Genomic DNA, 9,745 nt, shown 5'->3' with positions numbered 1-9,745 from the left:
TTAATCTGTTTTATGCACTGGGGTTGTAATGTTTGTAATGCATTCAGTATTTGATTTTTTTTTTAAATGTCCATCAGCAAAGAGATATGTAACAGGGCTTGTAAAATATTCAATAACATCTCTGTAGCACTAGTTTGAGGTGGTGAATGAAATAAAGAACTAAGTTCCATTGTAACCCCACTTATTGGTATAATACACAGTTTGTGGTTTTGCTCACAAGGACAGTGACCTTATCACTAATGGTAAGATTTTGTAATGGAAGTCATGGATTCCGTCACTACCATTATCCTCTTCAGCTTCAGCCCTGTGCCTGGGGCAGTGGGGCCAAAGCTATCAGAGTCTGGAGGCTGCAGGGGGCCCTGGGGCTCTCAGCTGCTGCAGGCAGCTGGGGTCCCAGAGCTCTCAGCCGCCGGCGGGGGGCGGGAGCTCTCACTCCCTCAGACTCCTTAGCTCCTAGCCACCGTGGGCGGTGGCCCTGCTGCTATCAGCCAGGGCAGGTGGGCAGCAGGGGCCCTGCTGCTGTGAGCTGGGGCTGGCGGCGGGAGGCCTGCAGCTCTGAGAGCCGTGGCAGACAGCAGAGCCCGCAGCTCTTAGCCACTGCCAGCAGTGCTGCTATCAGCTGAGGCAGGAGACGGGCTCGTTGCTGTTAGCCAGGGTGGGCAGCGGGAACCCCGCTCTTATCTGCCACCTGTGGCACACCCTGCTGCTCTTGTCTGCAGCTGCTGCATGGGCCCTTCAGCTCTTAGTTGCTGCGGGTGGAGGGGGCAGGAGCTGCAAGGTCACTGCTAGAGAAGTTGTCAGCCAGCTGCCCAGCAGGTGGGAGTTGTCTGCTCTCTTGGGGGTGGGGGACTAAGGCTGGCAGGCCCATGGAGTCGGGGCTCAGGGAGGGAGCACCTCCTGACACACCGTCCAGTCTGTGGGTCAGACTTTCCTGCCTAGCGGTGGCTCTGCCCCCAGAGAGGTCACAGGCACCTTCTCTCAGGGTCGACTCCTTAGTTTCTCTTTGGCCCAGGGAGTCTAACCAGGGCCCTGAGCAATGTGGAATTTCACAAAAAAGAGCCATGCATTTCCTACAAGAAGGGGTTACAGCAATTTATTTGAAGTAAGACAAAGAGAACAGCAGCAAACAAAAAAATGAGCAAAGTGGCAACATTCCATGGAAGTGGAGGAAAGATGTTTGTACCTCATGCGATGTACCTGTTGATTTTACAAGAAAGGCTAGTTGTGATAAGCATGTTGGAAGTGCAAATTGTAAACACAAACAAGAGGCAATGGATGAAGATAGACATTTTAAAAAGCAGAAAACAGTTACACAGCTCTTTAATACCGAGACCAAGGAGCAGCTTTACAAGAGAAATGAAGTTTTCAAATTAACAGAAGCCTTGTCTGCTGCAAATACACCCCTGCGTATGATGGGACAATCCAAAGCTGATAGAGTTTTTAGAGAGCAGGGTAGGTGTTATACTAAGTGCAGATCAACTTAGAAAGTTTTACCTGCTCAAAGTGTTTGGACTGTCACATTGAAGAATTAAAGAAAAAGTTGCAGTCCTGTGAAGGAATTAGCATTGTGACAGATGAAACAACTGATGCTGAAGACAGGTATGTACTTAACATTCTTGCTGTCCCTATCCCAACAAGCAGTGAAAATGCAGGGACTTCAGATGCAGATGAACACAAGCTGGATGTTTTCTTTTCCATTGTGAAGTTTTGGAAGCAGTCGATTTTAAAACAGTCAGCTGCGCAATATGGGGGACTGTTGAAAAATTCAAAATACCATTTGATTGCATCTCTGCGTTTGTGACCAATAATGCCATGCACATGGGGACAGCTTGGGATTGAGGTTTGAAACCTTTTATTTTATAAATGCTGTACATCTTACATGCATGGCACATTTGCTTAACCTTGCAGGTGATCTGTGGAGGAAGATATTTTTGAAAGTAAATGAATTTATGCCTGTAAAACGTGCTTTCACTGCCTACCCTGGCAGAAAAGCCTGGTCCCCGTATGTTTCTAACAGAAAGAGGGAAAAATCCTTCCATCCCACCAACCTCAGTATAATCAGATGGAACAGCTGGTTCAATGCAGCTCTTTATTACATTGAACACAGTGAGGATTACATTTCATTTTTTTACTGAGGAGAATTGTCATAGTAGTAGTTCATGTTCAAGAGATTGTGGATTTTTGCCAGTCTGCAGCAGTTATTGAAGAACTTCAGGCTCTAAAAGAGTTTGTACCCCGAACCATGAATACACGTGACACGTGTGATCTTGCATTGTGGGCGGAGAGTTGCTCTGAAAATTGACAACACCCAACAGCAAAAACAGCACTCTTGGAAAGATTAAAAAAAAAAGTCATACATGGACACTGACTCAACCTTCCCGCCGCCCCCATTGGCCTGGAGCAGCGAACCGTAGCCAGTGGGAGCCACGATCGGCCAAACCTGCGGACGCGGCAGGTAAACAAACTGGCCCGGCCCACCAGGGTTCTTACCCTGGTGAGCCGCGTGCCAAAGGTTGCCGACCCCTGTGATAGGGTCTCTGGAGAAGTCTGGGTTGGGTGGCAGTTTTTAGATGATTAAGGGGATAGGCTGGTTGACTGGTTAGCCAAGTTCCTGTGGAATTGATTTCAATGTCTAATTTAATTGTATGATTAATTATATTAAGACGCTTGAAGAGGTGTCTTTAAAAAAATCTAAATAAAATAAACAAATGTGAGTTCTCGTAATCCAAAAGTAGGCCAGTATAGACAATCCTACCAGCTGATGGAGGAAAGAAATAAAAACTTCATTAAATTATCACTTTAAAGAGGACTGTCTTGCCTGATTACATCCTATTAAGCAGCAAACAGCAAATCAGAGCACTGCTGTGTTAATTTTGATAGACTAAATGGGCCCAGAGATCAAAGGTATTAACATAAGCATGGTACAGTGACAGGGTCAACAGTCAAACATGAGTCTGAGTTTTGGGAACAGAGAGACCTCCTCCTGTTTAGTCCCAAACATATGACTAAAAATTGTTTACCTTTTACTCAGGGTACAGGAAAGAGAAAAACCGTTAAAGCATTTGAAAAGTAAAGTGTTACGTGAGGCTTTTATTTTAACAATATGCTTTATTGTCTTTCCCTTTTGTTAGAAAGGAGGTTTTTCTTCTAAAAAGTTTCTAACAGTCTATGAAATGGTATTAAAAATGGTACTAACTGACCTTTTTGGAGAAAAGAGAAGCTCAGTGAAATGGTTTGGACAAGCTGTTGAAGTCTGATCCTGTTTCCTAGAAGACAAAATGAGACAAACACAAAAGAGGAGAGAAAAGAACAGCAAAGAGAGAACATGCAGCTTCTGTCTTTGAGGCTGACTCTCACTTGCAACCTCACTGCTGGAGAAACAGTGGTACAGCACGTCGTCTTATTGGTCACTCTGAGACTTGGCCAACTTGTACTAACATTGGGCTGTTTAAGGCATTACTTTTACCTGCCTCTCTGAGGGGCTTATAGCATTGGTGCAAAAGATGCAGTCTTGGCTGGCTAAGCCAGACACTTACTAAACCAGAAGGCAAAAAGCGAGAGATAGGAAAAGGAAGCAATAATGTGAGGAAGGAAAATGAACACGGGGTGGGTGCATAACAGCAGGGGAACAAAAGTCTCACATCCCAGAGCTGGTGGAAGTAGCAATGTTATCTGTGTCCCTCTCTCTGGGAGGCAGGGAATTTCTCAGGATTAAGACAAAGGCCTAATGGTGTCATGGTAGATCCTGGGGTCCCAGGCGTCAGTGAGAGTGGCAGACATGATGGTGAAACTCGCTGCTTTCAGTACACCTGTCTCCCATCTAACTAATTTGATCCTCCTCCCTAAGTCTTTTTTTCTTTTAAAACTTCAAAAAAGGAGTGAGAGGCAGAACAGCTCATCCCCTCATTCTGTTCACTAGTTGGCACTGATTTCCAACACACCAGTTTTAGTCCACTGATTTCTGGTCCAACACATCTCTTGCTTACCAAAAATTATTTTAGCACTGTCTTTAACACTGTAGGCTTTTTTATTTGGTCTAATGGAGTCTTTTTGTTTCCATTTTGTACTTTGTCTCAACAATTGGTATAGGTGACTGGACACATTTGTTCACAATTAGGGTAGGCCTGTCAGGCCCCAATTATTACACCTGCACATAATTTCAAACACTAGAAGCTTGGAGTAACTAAATTAGGGTTTGTTCTCTAAATCAGTCACACATTAGAATGGCGATATAAAATAATATTGCATAGTACTTTTATAGTATATAGAATTCATCCTGGGAGACAAAAAAGGAAGTCTTAACTTTGTCCGAGAGATGCTTCATTTTCAAAACATCAGAAGTCTACACTCTGTAATGTCACTGGCTTTATATTTTTTAAAACATTGTACATAACACAAAAATAGTAAAATTTACTTAGCCAGAAGCAGCCAGAGTCCTAGGAAGGGGCTCAACAGAGGAAAGCCTTTTCTCCCTTTGATTGGAATGTGCAGTACCCTTTAAAAAAAAAGCTTGTCTTTTTCTTTATAGTCAGAGAGGGTCTGAGATTTTTGTATATGAAGATAGTGCAACCCAACTCCAGGTAGCCTCTCTCATCTGAGCGGCTTCCCTCTCATGTGCAAGTGACCTTCCTCCCTCCAGGGTTAGGAGTTGTGGGTGGAATGGTCTCCTTGCATACCTACTTCCCTCTGCTCTATAACATGGAGAACTCAAGTGGGAACAAGGGGAAGGAAAATCAAAGAAACAACCACATGTGACAGGAAGCTTTTAATCTTAACTAAAGCAAATTTAAAAGGGTCTTATTAAAATGTGATTAAAGCCTCCTACCTTCGACTGGTGGCAAACTGTCCATCTGCTGGGAAACAGGAACTTGCCTGGTGCCCTCAGACAGGACACTCCCCTGCCTAAGGAAACAATAACCATAGTATCACAGTTCAAGGCACCTGCACCTGTGCTCCCCTTCCATTGCTCAGCAATGGCACCCACTGTAGGCTTCCAGCGCTTCAGACAGCACAGTTTTTTGGAGTTACAGAAAAAGTGCATAAGCTGTTAAAAGAGACTGCATCAAAACATAGTAACATAAGCCATTTCAGATGTAGCTTCCTGCGATTGGACAATGTGGTTGGTTAATATCATAGAAGGCCCACATGGACACTATTTCAAAGTTCCAGTCAACTGTAGTTAAGCACTTATCTGAAGGCCAAGTTTATAACAATGCTTAGCACTTAAAGGGTTTTCCCATGTTCAAACACTTTACAAATATTGCCAATTAATCTTTAACAGGCTTGTTAGGCAGGTAAGAATTCTTCCCATTGTACAGGGAAGTGAGGGTGAGTGACTTTCTAAGACCATTGAGGTAGTGTTGACAGGTGTCCAGTTTTCAACTGGAACGTCTGTTCAAAAAGTGACCGTGGTGGCTCTGGTCGGCAAGGGTGACTGGGCCATTAAAAGTCCGGTCAGCAGCTCAGCAGGGGGCTGGGGCTAAGGTAGGCTCCCTGCGGGTCCTGGAAGCAGCCGTCAGGTCCCTGTGGCCCCTAAGAACATGGGCAGCCAGGGAGGCTCCGTGCACTGCCCTCATGCTTGTAGGTGCCACCCCCACAGCTCCCATTGGTCTTGGTTCCCAGCCAATGGGAGCTGTGGCGCCAGCTGAGGAGCCCACTGGGCCAGCGCATGGACCCTCCCTGGCTGTCCATGTGCTTAGGGGCTGCAAGGACCTGGCAGCCGCTTCCTGGAAGCCACAGTAAGCAACGCTGAGACCCTGCACCCTGACCCCTTCCACTCCCCAACCCCCTGTCCCAGCCCAGAGTCCCCTCCTGCACCCAAACTCACTCCTGGACTCCGCACCCCCCACACACCCTAACCCCTTTCTGCAGTCCGGAACCCTCTCCCACAACCCAAACCCTTCAGCCTCAGCCCCAACCCAGAGCCCGCACCTCTACCCAGAGCCCTCAACTCCCCCCTGCACCCCAACCCCCTACCCCAGTCAGGTGAAAGTGAGTGAGGGTGGGGGAGAGCGAGCAACGAGGGAGGAGGGATGGAGTGAGCAGAGGTGGGGCCTCAGAGAAGGGGCAGGGGTGGGATGGTGTTCAGTTGTGTGTGATTAGAAAGTTGGCAACCCTACACTGAGGGTGTCTGGGTCAAACCAGGTCTAGACCTCAGAACATCTATCTTTCTTAAATTAGTGAGCCTCTCTGACAGTGTGTGGAATATGTCTGTACAACTTGTGAACTCTGAGTGAGATTATGAACTCTCTCTGTGTATCTTTACCAAGCCACAAATTCCATTTTAAAGATGCAGCCCTTTGTTGTCGCTGTTAGGCATTTATAGACTCATAGACTTTAAGGTCAGAAGGGACCATTATGATCATCTGGTCTGACCCCCTGCATGCTGCAGGCCGCAAGACCCTTCCCTGGACTCTGCCGTTGAAGTCCCCAATCCTGTGTTTTAGTGACTTCAATCGGCTGAGACCCTCCTGCTAGTGATCCCTGCCCCATGCTGCGGAGGAAGGCGAAAAACCTCCAGAGGCTCAGCCAATCTTCCCTGGAGGAAAATTCCTTCCCGACCCCAAATATGGCGATCAGTAATACCCCGAGCATATAGGCAAGAGTCTACCTCCACATTGGATTGAAATTCAAAGTTGTAGTAACATTGGGCTGGCAATAGAGGGCAGTTAAATCAAAATGGTCCTCTACTCAAATATAAACACTCTATGCTCTCACCCAGCCTGTCTCCCACCCAGGAGAACTGGTTTGTCTGGGGACAGGTGTCCTAGCGACCAAGTCACCTGGTAAGCATCCAGGAGTCACCTGACTGAGCGACTGAAAGGCTATAAAAGGATTCAGAGGGGGAAGACTGGAAGGCACACAAGAAGTTTTGGGCAGAAGGAGAAAAGAGAGCGACCAGCCAAGGACATAGAAGTTCTGGAGGAAGAAGGCTCCATGTTTCAGAACACAAGCCATGCACTGGAGCAGGACTCTGGATGGTCCAAGCAACTCTGACCCCTGCTCAAAGTATGCTCTAGAGTGGTGAGCAAACAGAGGCAGACAAGTGTGTGTAGGATTTATTATCATTGTGTTTCTCATGTGATTAACAGCAATGGTTTTAGAATCCTATGCAAAATGTCTGTGGATTTCATGTATTATGTCTGCCCCGACCCCGAACACTGCCTCTCCCCATGGCTAGAGTTCTGGCAGAAGGCTTGTTTAAGGGTGGGACTCTGAGACATCAGCACTGGTTCTAGGGCCTGAGCAGAGTCCTCTTGATTGCAGCTCTCAGAGGGGGTGCCTGATAGAAGATCTGCACGCTGAGAATGTGCCCATAGGCCCTAAGACAGCAGCAGTGCCTGGACCCTATTCAGTCTCTGGAGGCTCAAAACACCCAGGGATTCAGCAGCTAGCTCACCTCATATCAGTCTAGAGGTATCTGAGTGGAGCTGACACACCCACTCATTTTTTCTGTGAATCAAATGTCCTTCTGTTCTATTTCTAACATTTCTTATCCCTAAATGTCTACCACTAGTCACAGGCTTCTAGATCTAAAATGGTGCTCTAAGCCCCTCCATTGTGCCGATTGTCTTATCCCAGTCTAATCATAGAACTTCTACTATCTAAGAACAAGGCAAGGTGGTGCTTCTATTGGATTTTCTTCCTAAACTTGTTCATTTTAAGATGGTTATAACAACTAGCTTTTTTCTCCACTGTTGACAGTATATTAATTTGAATCAGTCATACCAGACTCTGGAGTGCATTGCTTCACATGGGACTGTTAGGGAGATGCAGATTTGGTTACACAGCCACAGGGGTATAGCAATTTCTAGCAATTTGATGCTTCAGCAATTTAATGTATCTACAGAAGCAGCAACATGCTATGCAGCCCAAACAGTATTCAAGTAAGTAGTGTTTACAAATTGCTGTGACTCAGCTAAACGTCACTTAAAACAGATGGTTAAAATTAACTTTCAGTGGTTTTATAGAAATAGCACACACAAAGTATTCATTTTGAAACATTTATTTTTCCACTTGTTTGAGTATTAAGTATAGGTCATGTTGACATGAATTTCTAAAAAAATAAGTATATTACATTATTTGGGTACATGATGGTGATAAAAAGTTATACATTTGATTTGTTTTAACCATTCAGATTCATAGAAATATGCAACTTAGATAAGTCATTTATTAGTAACAATGGATTTTTATTTTAGTGATGAGAGCAATATCCCATTTGGCCCAAACTAATTTTTTGTTTAATATATTTTGACCAAGTTTAGTCAGCAGCCTATTGTTTCAAATGAGAGACACAGAATGCTCACTAGACATATAATATATCAGTATTACCCTAATTCTACTGGTAACTTGAGACTGAGACTATTTTTAGTATTACCTAAATAAGGTTCACTTGACTTTTAGGTCATGGTCTCTCCCATCATACAAAGAGGAATTAACCTTTGAATTTTAATTGTTTGAAAGACTTCTCATCTTTCTGTAATAATGTGTGAAGTCTTAAATTTATTACTCTTGCAAGACTCACTGTTAATTCTGCTTACCAATTCTGATTAGGTATTAGGAGTACAATACATACATTTGTCAATACAGTATAGCTTGAATTTATAATTTAGTGGGGGGAGGGATAGCTCAGTGGTTTGAGCATTGGCCTGCTAAACCCAGGGTTATGAGTTCAATCCTTAAGTGGGCCACTTAAGGATCTGGGGCAAAATCAGTACTTGGTCCTGCCTAGTGAAGGCAGGGGGCTGGACTTGATGACCTTTCAGGGTCCCTTCCAGCTCTATGAGATATAATATATGGAGATATACCTATTATTATAACCCTCAGATTTTACTGAACATATTAATGATCAGTACAAGTGATTTTTCTTATAGCAATATAGTAAAGGCAATTTGATGAAACTAAGCAAGCTGATTGGACCATAATTGCTCTTCATCTTACTGAGCAAAAATTTATAGAGACATTTAGAAATCTGATGCAGTTTTTGGTATTATCATTGAAATACAATAAGCTTATATATTGTGTAGTTGTAAGCGTGAGTACCCACAAGCAGGTTCACCAGTGCAAATAATGAATTCTCATATTACTAATTAACTGATAGCTATCAGACTTATGAATTAACGTGTTCAAAGTGCATGTTCACTGAGCATTATGCACTGTAAATAGGCACAAGCGCTGAGCAGTACAATGTGTTCAACTGCTGAATTCCCTTTACTATAAAGATACAATCTGTGGAAGTGACCAAAAAAAAAAAAAAGCTACAGTGAAACATAAGCTATAGTCAAACCACTAATTACAAAGAAGAGTAAAACAAGTTTAAGTGTAATAAAATAAAAACCAGGAAATCAGCTTGAAAATATGGTGATGCACATTTGGACTGAAAGGATAAGCTTTGCCTTTTGGAAACAATGAAAAAATCAGAAAGCTCTGAAGCTATAAATTCTATGATTTTAAAAAAGTTAAGCTGGGTTAACCAAAACAAAATTTAAAATGACTGAACTTGCACCTCAGAGCTTTGTTATTTCCAAAGGAAAATGAATCATAGCCATCCTACTTCATATCAAATAGCATCCCCTAGTGAAAAGTATCATTAAAAAGGCAGGCCTCACTGAATGAAGCAAGCCCATTCACTGAATGGATAAATGAAATAGTAACAGATGCTTCTAAAAATTGCTCCTGTAGTGTATAGACTAGTTTAGTAAACACTCACTTAGCTAAGGCATAACTAATTACTGAAGTTTTCCTT

This window comes from Trachemys scripta, chromosome 3 (genome assembly GCF_013100865.1).
Source record: "Trachemys scripta elegans isolate TJP31775 chromosome 3, CAS_Tse_1.0, whole genome shotgun sequence".
In the NCBI taxonomy this organism is placed as follows: domain Eukaryota; kingdom Metazoa; phylum Chordata; order Testudines; family Emydidae; genus Trachemys; species Trachemys scripta.
The sequence above is the reverse complement of the archived record's forward strand: the minus strand, read 5'-3'. Positions refer to the sequence as shown.